We start from the raw sequence: 13,704 nt of genomic DNA on the forward strand, positions 1-13,704 counted from the left end.
CTTACCGTCTCACACGCGTGTTCTGTTACGTGTGGCTTTTTATTAGAACGACAACAGCAAGCGCGTCTGGGAGGTTCAATCGGGTAAGCACCTGACTCGGTCTCAGCTCCAATCTTGAGATCTCAGGGTCATGAGTTCAGCCGCATGTTGGGGCCTTAAAAAATATAAATATACAAAGTAAATAATAAAATAAAATACAAATAAAATCAAAAAGAAAAGGAAAGAAGACCGCAGCAGACCTCTCTTAGGCCGTGACACAGAACCAGTCAGGATGGAGTTTCTTGGGGGCCCCTGGTGGCTCAGGGGTTGAGCAGAGTCTGCCTTTGGCACAGGTCATGATCCCAGGTCCTGGGATCGAGTCCCACATCGGGCTCTCCACAGGGAGCCTGCTTCTCCCTCTGCCTGTGTCTCTGCCTCTCTCTGTGTCTCTTATTAATAAATAAAATCTTAAAAAAATATATTCGGTTTTCAGCACTTGTCCAGCTTGTCTGGGAAACACAATAATTGTAATTCTATAGAAAAGGCTTCCTTAAAAAAAAAAAAAAAAAAAAAAAGGCTTCCTTGATCTCAGGGAAGGTCTAGAGCAGTTCCTCATTATCAGGACAGTGGCTGACATTAAGGAGCTCAGACGTGTGTGGCTGTTTGCCTGCCTGGTGGGCTGATTTCTAGAATTTCTCTATCAAACACCTTAACACACTTTGTGAAGCAGAGATGAGACAGGATCTTGCATGCACTTCTCTCAACAGGACAGTAAAAGGCCCAGAATTAGAAGAAATAGAGTTGAAGTATTACAATCCCCCAAACTAAAGGAAACAAAGCAGTGACATAGCTGCTCCCTCCAAGGATGGAGCACCACTGGCTGGTCGGGAAGCACGGGGAGAGCAGAGGCCCTGTGAGCACGGCCTGGCCGGCCGCTCAGAGAGGAGGGTGCCCCCCAAAGGACGTTCCACCGTCACAGCGGTTTTTTACTTCTTGCTTTGTGCTTGTATTGGCTGTTTGATGCCCTAAATGGACATCGCCTCTGCAGGGGTCGCAGGGACATTCAGAGCTGGACCTGCTTCCCAGTGGGGCTGGAGGCGGTGGCGGCCGCCACGGGCTTGGGGCGGTGTGGGGACTGCAGCCACACTGTGCAGTAACGAGGTATGAGGTACGTGCCTACCACGCCCGCGGCGGTGGCTTCTGAGCCTGCTCAGCTCCCCTGCATCCGGGTGGGAACAGGCATGCATAGGACACGTGCAGGGAGGAGGAGGAGGGCCCCCCAGGTGCTCCTGGGATTCCCTCAGAGGCTGGAGGCGGAAGAGGCATCCCTGCCCACCCCCCCCACCCCCCCACCCCCCGACCAGGCCCTGCTGCGCCCTTGCCTGTGCTCATCCAACCCAGGAGCCCCAGTAGGAGCGTGTCCCTAACCCTTGGCTCTTGAGCAGGGCCCCAGACAAGCGAGGGCACCGCCCATCCCCTCTGGTTCCCACCCTGCTCCAAACATGTGCTTCACCCTCTCCCCAAGAACATGCTGTCCCATGGATCTTCGCATCCATCCTGGACAGAGTTAATGCCACTACGGCCACACACCCTGCTGACTGTTCTCCAATGTGGAGAGTAAGCCACAGTCACCACTGGCCCCTGCTGGTATTCCTGCACAGGATGAGGGGGAGGCAAGATGCGGGCAGGCGGGTGAACAGTCGACAGCTGATGTGTGCACTCTCGTGTGCAGACGCCACATGCACAAGCCAGGAAGCCATCCCATGCATGTCACCAGCCTCCCCTTACACCTGCCTATGGGCCTGGGACCCGTACAACTTCCCTCCCTGTCCCCCGCTGCAGGTGTCCACAGCTCCAGCCAGGCCCTGGGATCTGAGGGCTCTGCACCTAGTGGAGGATTTTCGTTCCGAGGAGTCTGGACCTTTATGAGCCACAACCTTAGTGACGGAGTGCCCGGGGGACTCACCAGGCTCCAAAGAGAACAGCATTGTTTCCCGCCTTCTCTCCACGTCCTGTGGGTCAGCAGCAGGGGCAGTCCCAAATAGCCGCTGACCATCAGGGCTTCAGAACAAGGGGCCAGTTGTGTCCCCACATGGGTAGGGTCCACCCTTGGGAGTCATGACTTAATGTGGGAAAACCCAAAGCTTCATAGAGAAGCAGAAATGGGCTCCTGATGAGGAGGGGGAGTTGCTCAGATGCAGGGGCAGCAGGCCGACCTGGGGCAGGTCCTCGCCGCGCCACCCAGGGCATCCTCTTGGCGCTGCCCCCAGAGCTCAGCCCTCCCCCCCCCCCGGGAGGGTGGTGACACCGCGTGCTAGGGGCTGAGGGTCCACGGAAATAACAGCAGCCCTGCTCCCGGTTCGGCGAGGGGACCGCGGGCAGCTGGGCTCAACAGACAGGGAGATGTGTCCTGCGGAGGAGGGACCGCCCGGAAGCCAGGGAACGTTTTAAAGACAGCAGCACCGGCCGCCCGGCAGTAACTACCGGGTGTCAGCAGAGCCAGCCCGTGTCAGACGTGCGCTGCGCTGTGGGACCTCCCGCACGTGTTGGTGCACAGCTCAAAGCCCAGCCTGCCGCAGCGGGCACCACCCTCGGACACGCCGCGCGCGCAGGTGCCGCCCCGGGGCCGGGGGAGCTCGCTAAGAGCGGCCGACTCCAGCGCATGCCTGTCACGGCCCTTCGCAGTGTCATGCACGACGGGCAGCGGGGAAGGAACCCCTCATTAAGTCTGCAGATGGTGCTGGCAGAGTTGCCGAGGGCAGGGGAGACAAGTCCATTTCTAGAAGGAGCAAATGAAAACGAGGACACATCCCCCCTCGGTGAGGGAGGATCCAGCATAATCATCCCAACACCCGGGGATCGGCACCGCCCGGGGGGCTGCGTCCCCGACCTGCTTCTGTCGAGGGGGGACCCAGGGTGACCCCCCGGCCTGGGGCACTCCTGTGGTGGTGACCTGTGAGCCTCAGCTCACACCCCCCTCCAGCGCCCCGGGAACCAGCATCCTCCAGCACGCGCTGGGCTGGCTGGAAGCAGAGGCGGCTGACCTCCAGCCCGTGCGTCCTGCCCCAGACCAGGCTCCAGAGACCAGGCGCTTCGAGGAATGTGTCCACAAGGAAACGGCCGTGTGTGGTCCCGGTGAAACCCAGGCCGGAAGGAGACTTGACCGGAGGAGAGATTCTGTGTCCCTCACACATGACCAGGCCCCAGAAAGGGTAAGGTCAGGACAAATCTATAAACTCAGACATCCGAGAACTCAATAAGCCACAAGCAAATTAACCATAACGAAGAGACGGCAAGGCACATTATAAAAACACAAACTCTGAGAGCCACTTCTAAAGAGACGGCCCTATAAGCAGCCAGAGAAAAAGGAAACATCATCATGGAACAGAGAACCGTACACATGGAGATGCTCTGCACAAGGTCCGGGGGATGTGAAGGAGACTCTGACAGGTGCAGAAAGCCCCCCACAGAAAACACAACATCGAAATAAGCAGCCAATACAAGAAACAAAATATGATATTTTTTAGGTAATAATTTATCCAAAGTGGGATGCCTGGGTAGCTCAGCGATTGACCATCTGCCTTCAGCTCAGGGTGTGATCCTGGAGTCCAGGAATCCGGTCCCACATTGGGCTCCCTGCATGGAGCCTGCTTGGAGCTCTGCCTGTCTCTCTCTCTCTCATTCTCTCTCTCTCTCTCTCATGAATAAATGAAATCTTTAAAAAAATAATAAAATAAAATAGAATAAAAAATGTATCCAAAGTAAGCAGGAAAGTGAGAAAAAGCAACAAAGGACAGGCATCACAGAAAATGAGTAGCCCATAGTAAATTTCAATCCAACCATCCTAGTAATTTCACCAAATAGAGACTAAAAAACTTAGTAAGTTACTAGACTGAATTTTTTTAGAAAACTAACTATACTGCTGTTTAAAATCCTATTGAAAAATTTTTAAATGGGACATATACACAACATGCAAACATGACCATGAGGACGTCCACTGATGAACATAGAGACGAGGGGATCCCCTCGCATGACCACCGACGGCTCCGTTCCACTGGAAGACAAGAGAGTCCCAGAGTATAGGAACCTGATGACACAGCGTAAAGTGTATTTCACAAGCACTGACAATTAAAAGGAGATATAAACAAATCAGCAACTACAGGTGGAGATTTTAACACAGTTCTCTGGGTAATCAATAGAGCCAGCAGGAAAAGAAACATAATTATGTAGAAAATTTGAACCCCATTTACCAAATTGACTTAATTGCTCTTTCAAGTGCACAAGAAGCAGTTAACAAAATAGACTACACCCTCGGCTACAGAGTACATCTCAGGAAACTTCAAAATATTTAAATCGCACGGAGTTTGTACCCTCATCAAAATGAAGCGGCGTAACGTGAACTCTGCCCACGTTGTGGGAGCAGAACTGGGCTCGGGAGCCCACCTGCCTGCACCAGAGACCAGCGTCCACCGCAGAGCCGAGCAGGAGCTCCTGCACGATAAGCCGGGCCAGGCTCTGCCTGTGATGCTGTCAACAGCCGGTTAGGTTCTCATTATTTTAAACTTAATGGAAGATAATGAGTCCATAATTTTGCTTCTAGTCAGAAGAAACGGAGACTGGGGTTACCCTCCGTCCTGGAACAGGCCATCAAGTAGGAAACACTGACGGGTTTGGCCTCAGCAGTGAGGAATCTCAGCCCCGGACAAAACACTGCTCTTATCCAGCCAAACACAGCTCAAAACCGACACCTGGAAGAATGACCAGACGGGTTTACATTAGTTACCGGTAGCCCCAAAGTTCCAGAATAGTCTCAGGAATGCAAAACTATCCAGCACCCAACAGGGTAAAATTCACAATGCCTGGCACCCAATCATAAATCACCAGGATGCAAGAAGGCAGAAAGAGATCTCCGATCAGCAGGGCCAGTCCCGGCCATGACTGGAGTGAGGGAACCTGTAGACCAGGAGTTGACAGTTTGTTTCAGGACACAGCTGTATCACCTGCTCAGAAACTGCAGAGCCAACGTACAATGTGCCCGGCAGAGAAATGAAAAATATCTTTTAAAAGACACGCATCTGATCTCTAGAGATGAAAACTACAGGGTTTAAAGTGCAAATGCACAAGTTGGGATTAGGGTGGATTTGACACGGGCAGAAGACATGGCAAGTGATCTTGAAGGTAAAACCATGCAAATTCTTCAAAATGAAATAGAAAAGAAAAAATTGAACTTTGCATCAGTGAGCAGTGGGACCTCAAGCTGCCTGACATACATGCCCTGGGGTCCCCAAAGGAAACGGCAAAGAAAAAATATTCTAAGTAATAACTTCCCAGATTTGATACAAACCATAAACCCACAGATCCAACGTGCCCAGTGAGCTCTCAGCACCGGAACCATGATGGAAACCATACCAGGCGCCTCATAATCAAATGCTAAACACGAGTGATAAAGAGAAAGTCAGCAGCCAAAGGGGTGGGGAGATACATTTCATACAAAGGAGCAAAGATATGCAGAAGAGCAGATTTCTCGTTAAAAACAATACAAGCTAAAAGACAGTGGAGCAACATCTTTAAAATAGAGAAAGAAACAGAAGACTGCCAACCTAGAATTCTTTACTCAGCAAAAATATCCTTCAAAACAGAAATAAAGATGCCTTTAGGTTTACAAAAGCTGAAAGAATTCATCACTGGCAGACCCTAACTCCAAGAAATATTAAAATAAGTACTTTTTAAAAAAGATTTCATTTATTCATGAGAGACAGAGGGGCAGAGACACAGGCAGAGTGAGAAGCAGGTTCCTCACAGGGAGCCCAATGCAGGACTCAATCCCAGGACCCCAGGATCACGCCCTGAGCTTAAGGCAGACACTCAACCGCTGAGCCTCCCAGGCACCCAAAATAAGTACTTACAACAGAAGGAAAACAGTACCATTTTTGAAAGACAATCTACACAGAGAGGGAGGACCAGAAATGGGAAATACCTTCCTATTATTGAAATCTTTGTAAAAGGTGACTGGCTGTCTAAAGCAAAATTGATTCCAGATTCTTGGGTTCACAGCATGCAGAGGCAGCACCACCACAGCAAGAGGAGGGTAGAGTCCTCATAAGATGTGGCCGGTGGCAGCAAGTCGCTGAGGGCAGACCAAGTCAGGTGCAAGGTGCAGACGACAAGCACTAAAGCAACAACTAAAGTGACACAGCAGCAAGATGTAGCTAATGATCCAACCAAATAGGGGGAAACTGAATTTCACAGAACTACTCAATCCAGGAAGAAATAGGGAACAGAGAATACACAGGGAAAATAGAAAACAGGGCAGCCCGGGTGGCTCAGCAGTTTAGTGCTGCCTTCAGCCCAGGGTGTGATCCTGGAGACCCGGGATCGAGTCCCACGTCGGGCTCCCTGCATGGAGCCTGCTTCTCCTCTATACCTATGTCTCTGCCTCTCTCTCTGTCTCTCTGTCTCTCTGTGTGTGTATGTGTCTCATGAAAAAATAAAATCTTTAAAAAAAAAAGAAAGAAAAAGAAAATAGAAAACAGACGGCAGAGGACCATAGCAGCATTCACATTAAATGTAAATGATCTAAACACCCCTCCCCACCATAACAGCAGAGACCACCAGATCGGGTACAAAGGTGTGACCCAACATGATGCCTATAAGAAACACCCTTGAAATAACGAGTTAGAAGGGAAAGGATGGATGCCAACTCCACACGAGAGAAGGTGGACTGGTGGTTCTAACATCAAAGTCGATTTCAGAGCATGGGTTATTAGGATTCAGCTCTCCAGGAGGACAGACGAGTCCTATGTGTGAGTGCACCCCACACTGAGCTCCACAATCCATGCAGCAAAGACGCATGGAGCCCCAAGAAAAATGGGCCGGTTTCACACTATCACACCGGGGATTCTCGGCACCTGTCTCCCAACCCTGATTGGACAAGGGCGCCAAAGTGCATAAGGATACAGACAACCTGAAAACAGTACAACTAACTTGACCTATTTGACGTTGACATATCACCCAGTCATAGCAGAATACGTACTCTTTTCAAACGCACGTGAAACACCCACAAGGTCAACCATATTCTGGAATATAAATTGGGATTCAAATCCTAATATACTTGGGATTCAAGCGTGTTCTCCAATGAGGAAGCAAGTAAATTAGGTACCAATACAAGAAATATACCCAGAAAAGAATAAAACATATACAGAAAATCCTCAAATATTTAGAAACTAATGGACATGGTATAAAAATAATGGTTCAAAAAGGAAATCAAAAGGGAAATGAGGATATATTGTGAACTGAATGTAAACAAAAACATGTGAAACTTTAGGAAATTCAACTAAGGTAGAACCTAGAAGGAAATTTACAGCCCTGAATGCCTAGATTTGAAAAGAATAAAGGCCACAAATCAATGACAGCTTCCACCTAAAGCACCCCAGCAGGCTTTTTATAGAAATTGGAAACTTGATTCTAAAATTCATATAAAAATGCAAAGGACCTAGAATAGACAAAACAACTTTGAAAAAGAACAAAGTTATATGACTTACATCACCTGACTTAAAAATGCATTACAGGACAACAGTAAGCAAGATAGCACTACACTAATCAGCTGAGCCACCATAACAAAAATACCATAGACTGCATGGGTCAAACTACAGCAAATTATCTTCTCCTGGCTCTGGAGGCTGGAAAGTCCAAGACCATAGTGTCATGCAATTCGGTCCCTGGTGGGAGCTCTCTTGGTGGCTCACAGAGGGCCGCTATTTGGCCATATCTTCACATGGCAGGCGGGGAGAGGGAGCATCCCCTTCCCATGAGGCCACAGTCCTACCAGATTAGGGCCCTACCCTGATGACCTCATTTAGCTTTGCCTCCCAAAGACCCCATCTCTGATACAGTCACCCTGCAGTTAGGGCATTTTTGGCAGGGGTGGGGGCGGGGAAGGGGGACACAATTCATCCATAGCAAGAGTGGAACCGACATCAAAATAGAGGTATAGGGTCACCTGGGTGGCTCCGTCAGTGGAGTGTCTGCCCTCGGCTCAGGTCGTGATCTCAGGGTCCTGGGACTGAGTCCCGCACTGGGCTCCCTGCTCAGCAAGGAGTCTGCTACTCCCTCTGCCCCTCCCCCTGCTCATGCTTTCTCTCTGTCTCTCTCAAATAAATAAATCTTTAAAAAAAAAAAATAGAGGAACAGATCAAGGAAACAGCCCAGAAATAAACCCACACATATAGGTCAACTGATTCTTCAACAAAGGTGCAGTGGAGAAAAGATGCCTTTTCCACAATGGAGCAGAAACAGCTGGGTGTCCACCTGTAAAATGATGAACTTCGGTCCATACCTCAGACCATGTTAACTTAAAATGTGTCATATTCCCAAATGCACAACCTGAAATTGTAAACATTTTAAAGGAGAACTTGGTAGAAAATTTTGTGATCTTGGGTTAGTAAAGATTTCTCAAACTCAGCACTAAAGAGCAAGATCTAAAAAGAAAAAAGTGATGACAAGGTTCATCAAAATTAATGACTTGTTCTTTGGAAGCCTACAAAAGAGAATGAAAACACAATCCAAGATGGGGAAGTATGTGCAAAGTACCCATCCGATAAAGAACTCAAAGAACATTTGAAGCATGTAAAGAACTCTCAAAACTCAAGAATAATGTAACAATCCAGCATGCAAAATACTTGAACAGACACAGACAAGAACCTTGATGGCAACCACCCTGGGAAGACTGCTAAAGCATCTCCGCCACTAGAGAAATGATATGAGATGCCAGTACGCACCTATTAGAATGGCCAAAATGAAAATGACTGGCTATACCAAGTGTTGCAAGGCTGTGGAGCAATGGAAACTCATACACTGTTCATGGGAACATAAAATGGTATGACCACTTCAACACTGTCAGTTTTTAAAAAGTTAAACACAGTTTACCAGATGACTCGGCCATTCCATGACTAAGTACTTACCCAAGAGACATGAAAGCATATGTCCCTACATAGACTTGTTCACAAATGTTCATAGTGGTTTTATCTGTAACAGCCAAATGTCCATCAACAAGCGAAGGATGAATGGATGATGTTCTAAGTATACACCGCACACTACTCAGCAATAAAAGGAATTAACTAATGGTTCACAGAAAGACACAGTCATCTCAGATATGCTGAGTGAAAGAGAACAGATTCAAAAAAACAATACTTACTGTATAGTTCCACGTATATAAGATTCTAGGAAAATAAATGAATATATAGCTACCACATCAACGGCTATGTGGGGATGGGGTGGGGTAAAGATGGATCACCAAGGAGCAGGGGGCAGTTTGAGAAGGATGAATATATTCATCATCCTGTTTATGCACGTTTCCACAGCCACACAAATAATGCATTAAACTGTACACCTGAAATATGTGTTGTAGGTCATTTATAGTTCAATAAAGCCATCTTTAAAAAGAGAACACATCAGGGCACTTGGGTGGCTCAGCCAGTTAGGTGTCCAACTCTTGATTTTGGCTCAGGTCATGATCTCAGGGTTGTGAGATCAAGCCCCACATTGGGCTCCATGCTGGGTCTGGAACCTGCCTAAGATTTTCTCTCTCCCTCTCCTTCTGCCCCTCCCACTCGTGCATGCACACTTGCTATCTCTCTAAGAAAAAAAATGTTTTTTAAAAAAGCAAGTTAGAATTCTAGTTAGGATTGAGTTGAATCTGTATATCAATTTGAGAAGAAATAACATCTTAATAGTGAGCCTTTCAACCATGAATATAGTATACCTCTCCACTTATTTAGGCCTTTGTAGTTTCTCCATCAATGTATTCTAGTTTTCCACGCACACGTCTTGCACATATTTTATGCCTAAGCATTTTGTTTCAGGTGTACTATAAATGAAATTAAATTGTATTTTATAGTTGATTGCTGCTGGTATATAGAGAAATATAATTGAATTTTGTTACATCCTATGACCTTGACAAATTCACTTATTAATTCTAGTAATTGTTTTGAGGATTCCTTAAGATTTTCTGCATAATTATGCTTTCAATTAAGATTTTCTCATCAATTTCTTAATTTTCTTTGAAGTCTCTTACTATATAGCCAAACCATTAGCCAATGCCTGTGAGTCCATTGAGACCTCTCTCCCTCTTAGCAAAGTAATAGCCTGATGCACTGCTTGATTATCTGCCCACTGAGAACATTTCCCCTACCTGTGCCTTCTGAGTGCCCCTGAAAGGCTACAGCCTGCTACCCCCTGGTGGGGTCAGTATACAGTGTACAACATATGGGATCCATATGCTTCCTCAGGCAGCTATGAAGCTAGAGGTGGGGGTTAAAGGGTGGTATTTGTGCAACAAGAGTGGGCACTTGTTCATGCAGTCTAGTGTGTCTTCAGCACCTACTTGAGCCTGATTTTGTATATATTGATTCCATTTCATGATGGCAAGTTGCTGTCAATACCAAGCTTTATGGGTTTGTGGGTTAGTTTATGATGGGCTGCTCAAGTTATGTGGTTAACTAGGAGTTGTTCAGAGAGTTTCTATTATGGCTCAGGAGCTTACTTATTCACAAGGAGAATAAGTATTTTCAGAAGAATAGTTGGCTATTTTCCAAAACTCTAAGCGTCTGCACTTTGGGTCCCCTGCAGAGGCATACCAGAGGCTACACCCAGCATCCCTATCTTCCAGAGATCTTCCACACCCCCACTGATTCTGCTAGATCCATATTGCTTAGAGTGGGGTCCCTGAACCAGTAGCATTAGCACCTGGGAACTTCTTAGAAATGAAAGTTCTCAGGTTCCACCTTAGACCTACTGAATCTGAATCTCTGAGGGTGAGACCCAGGGATCTGTGTTTAATGCACAATAAAGTTTATATTGGTGATTTAGATGCATGCTCAAGTTTGAGAATAACCCAGACTCTTTTACAAACTTTTCTGCTCTGGGCTAAAATTGAACGCATTATGGATAATTCGGTAAATGGTTCATAGAAGCATTCCCAATTAGAAGCCCCCAAACCCAAAGATGCTCGCCACATATGGTGATTCTTCCTTAGGAGTAAGACAGCCAGGGCACCTGGGTGGCTCAGTGGGTTAATCGTCTGCCTTCAGCTGGCTCAGGTCATGATCCCAAGGTCCTGGGATCAAGCCCTGCATCAGGCTCTCTGCTCAGCAGGGAGTCTGCTTCTCCCTCTCCCTGCCTTCCTGCTCATGCCCTCCCTCACTATCTCTCTCTCAGATGGATAAATAAAATCTTTAAAAAAAAAAAAAAAAAAAAAGTAGAACAGCCAGATGCAACAAGCTATCTTTCACTTTGGATTTGTATCTTGACCAGTCCCAAATCTCTACGAACCCATAGAAAGAAACTTCACCAAGATGGCAAGTTTTGGAATTTATATATATGTTATATATTTATGTATAGATTTATATGTATATTATATATTATTATACATTATATATTATATTTATGTGTAGATTTATATTTTTTTCCCAATCTCTAGCAAGCACATGTCTTACCAATGCATCTTGATATTTTTTATTTCTTGCTCACCAAGTTGATTCAGCATGAAGTCAGTGGTGTAGTATAGACAATGTCATATGCTGTGAAGTGGCAGACAATAAATATCTCTGGACTAGACATGACAGTGACCTGGAGAGTTGATTTAGCTCTGAGATAAGATGGTGGGGGGGGCAGGGGGGTGGAGAGTAGGGGGGCGGTGTGCTGCTGCTGTCTCTGCCAGGTGAAAGGAATCTGGTCTTAATAGTCTTTCCCACTAATTGTTGAGGTGGGAGGCATTCGCTGCACCAATAGCTGCATAGACCAAGATTTGAGTTGAGTTACTCCAGTTAAGAGATCAACACCTGAGGTTGGAGCGGAGCCATGACCAGCAACTGCCTCAGGCAAAGCAGGTGGTTCTGAAAAGCTCTCCGGGAAGCTGCTAAGAATTTCTCACCTCCCATCAGAGCTGACAGGATGCCTGTGGGGAATAATGGCTTCTACTTCTCTTCCAACTACCTTATCAGGTATGATTGTCTCTTGTCGGCAAATTCTAACCTGGTACTATATGGGGCAGGGATTTTAGAAGATAGAATTCCTAGCTTGTCCTTCGTGGTGCGGAGGAGATCTGAGACGCTGGTGGTGGTGAGGGCAAGATGATAAAATACAATGCAGCACACATGCATCCTAGAAACCAGGATACGGTTCAGGAAAGCATTTGCAGGAGTTCCCAGAGTCACGGTCATGGGAAATGCCAGGACACAGGCTGGGCGGTGAGACTGGAGGGCCAGCTGTCCATAAGGGAGCAGAGGCAGAGGCTCTAAATCACCACTGCCTCCCCTGTTTTAACAAATCTAAAGGAGATCTGTACATTTGTTGGAGAGTTTGGAGTTGAATTAATGATAGGAATGTGGAAAATTAATGAGAAAAAAAAACAGGCAATAATTAACTCAAGGGACAAACAACAACGACAACAACAAAATCCCAAGAAAGGAAATGAAATCCTAGAACTACAGCTCAATTTAAAGAACACAAACACCTCAGTCTGGAACTATTACATACACTGAATGTCTGAGCTCCTCTGAAATTCTGCGTGGAAACCTTGACCCCTGAGACATGCATTAGAAGGTGGGGTTTGGGGAGGCAATTAGGTTGAGAGGAAGTCTTTTTTTTTTTTTAATTTTTTTATTTATTTATGATAGTTACAGAGAGAGAGAGAGAGGCAGAGACACAGACAGAGGGAGAAGCAGGCTCCATGCACCGGAAGCCCGACGTGGGATTCGATCCCGGGTCTCCAGGATCGCGCCCTGGGCCAAAGGCAGGCGCCAAACCGCTGCGCCACCCAGGGATCCCGAGAGGAAGTCTTGTGGGTGGGGCCCCAAGATGGGATTCGTGCCCTTAAAAGGAAAGCCCAGGCAGTGCGCTCTACCTCCCACCCCCCGCCCCAGTGATCTCCTCCCCAGCAGCCCTGCCCCTTGGTGTGAGGACCAGCCGGGAGGGGAGCCGGGGCGCTCAGCAGACCCAGCCGGCTCCAGCACCAGATCTCAGACTTCCAGCCTCCGGAACTGAGGGAAATAAATGTGTGAAAGTGTATTTAATACACATGTCTGACCCCTCGGTTCTACCTTGCCTCCTTTATTTAGAAGAACATCTTTGGTGGCCCTCTGTTTCCTTGGCCCCGTGCTGGGGGCAGGTGTGGACCGCCGGCCACAGCACATGCAGTGGGAAAAGGAAAGGGTGCACCGGAGGGGGGAACCGCCCGAGACTGGGCCCCCCAGCGCGAGGCCCCGCGCCACTCACTCACCTCGAGGCCGCTGCACATCTCGGGCGGGGCCCTGGCCTCGCGTGGGGGCCGAGGACTCGGGACGTGGTCTTGCCTGTCCGGACCGCCGCGGCTTCCCGGGCTGGTCCCGAAACCCTTTCCCCGCAGCGCCCCCGCGCCCCGGTTCAGCGGCGGCTGGCGCGGGGCGGGGCGGGGCGGGGCGGGGCGGGCGGGCCGGGGCGGCCGGGGTGGCCTCGCCGCCGAGACTCCACGCGCACGCGGGGGCTGCGCACGGGCCACAGGAGGCGCGGCGGCCCGCGGGCGGGGCAGGGGCAGCGGTCGCCGCAGCGCGGCCGGGCGAAGCCCCCGAGGGCGCCCCAAAGGGCTCGGGAGGGCGGTAGGCGGCGGGGGTCGGTGCCGCTGCGGGCGGGGAACCCGCGGCCCCGCGCGCCCCAGCGCTGTGCCCCGCGGCCCGGCCCGCTCCCCCGGCG

At 48.7% G+C, this 13,704-nt stretch overlaps 1 long non-coding RNA gene across 1 annotated transcript; it reads right to left on the reverse strand.

Moving 5' to 3' along the window:
• Positions 1 to 20: 20 nt before the first annotated feature.
• LOC118353261 (uncharacterized) lies at positions 21 to 13,414 on the reverse strand. The gene is made up of 2 exons (XR_004811914.2): positions 13,256 to 13,414; positions 21 to 154 (listed from the first exon to the last, which is right to left on the reverse strand). It is a non-coding gene; the product is annotated as an uncharacterized LOC118353261 (long non-coding RNA).
• Positions 13,415 to 13,704: the final 290 nt, after the last annotated feature.

Source organism: Canis lupus, chromosome 34 (assembly GCF_003254725.2).
Source record: "Canis lupus dingo isolate Sandy chromosome 34, ASM325472v2, whole genome shotgun sequence".
NCBI lineage: Eukaryota > Metazoa > Chordata > Mammalia > Carnivora > Canidae > Canis > Canis lupus.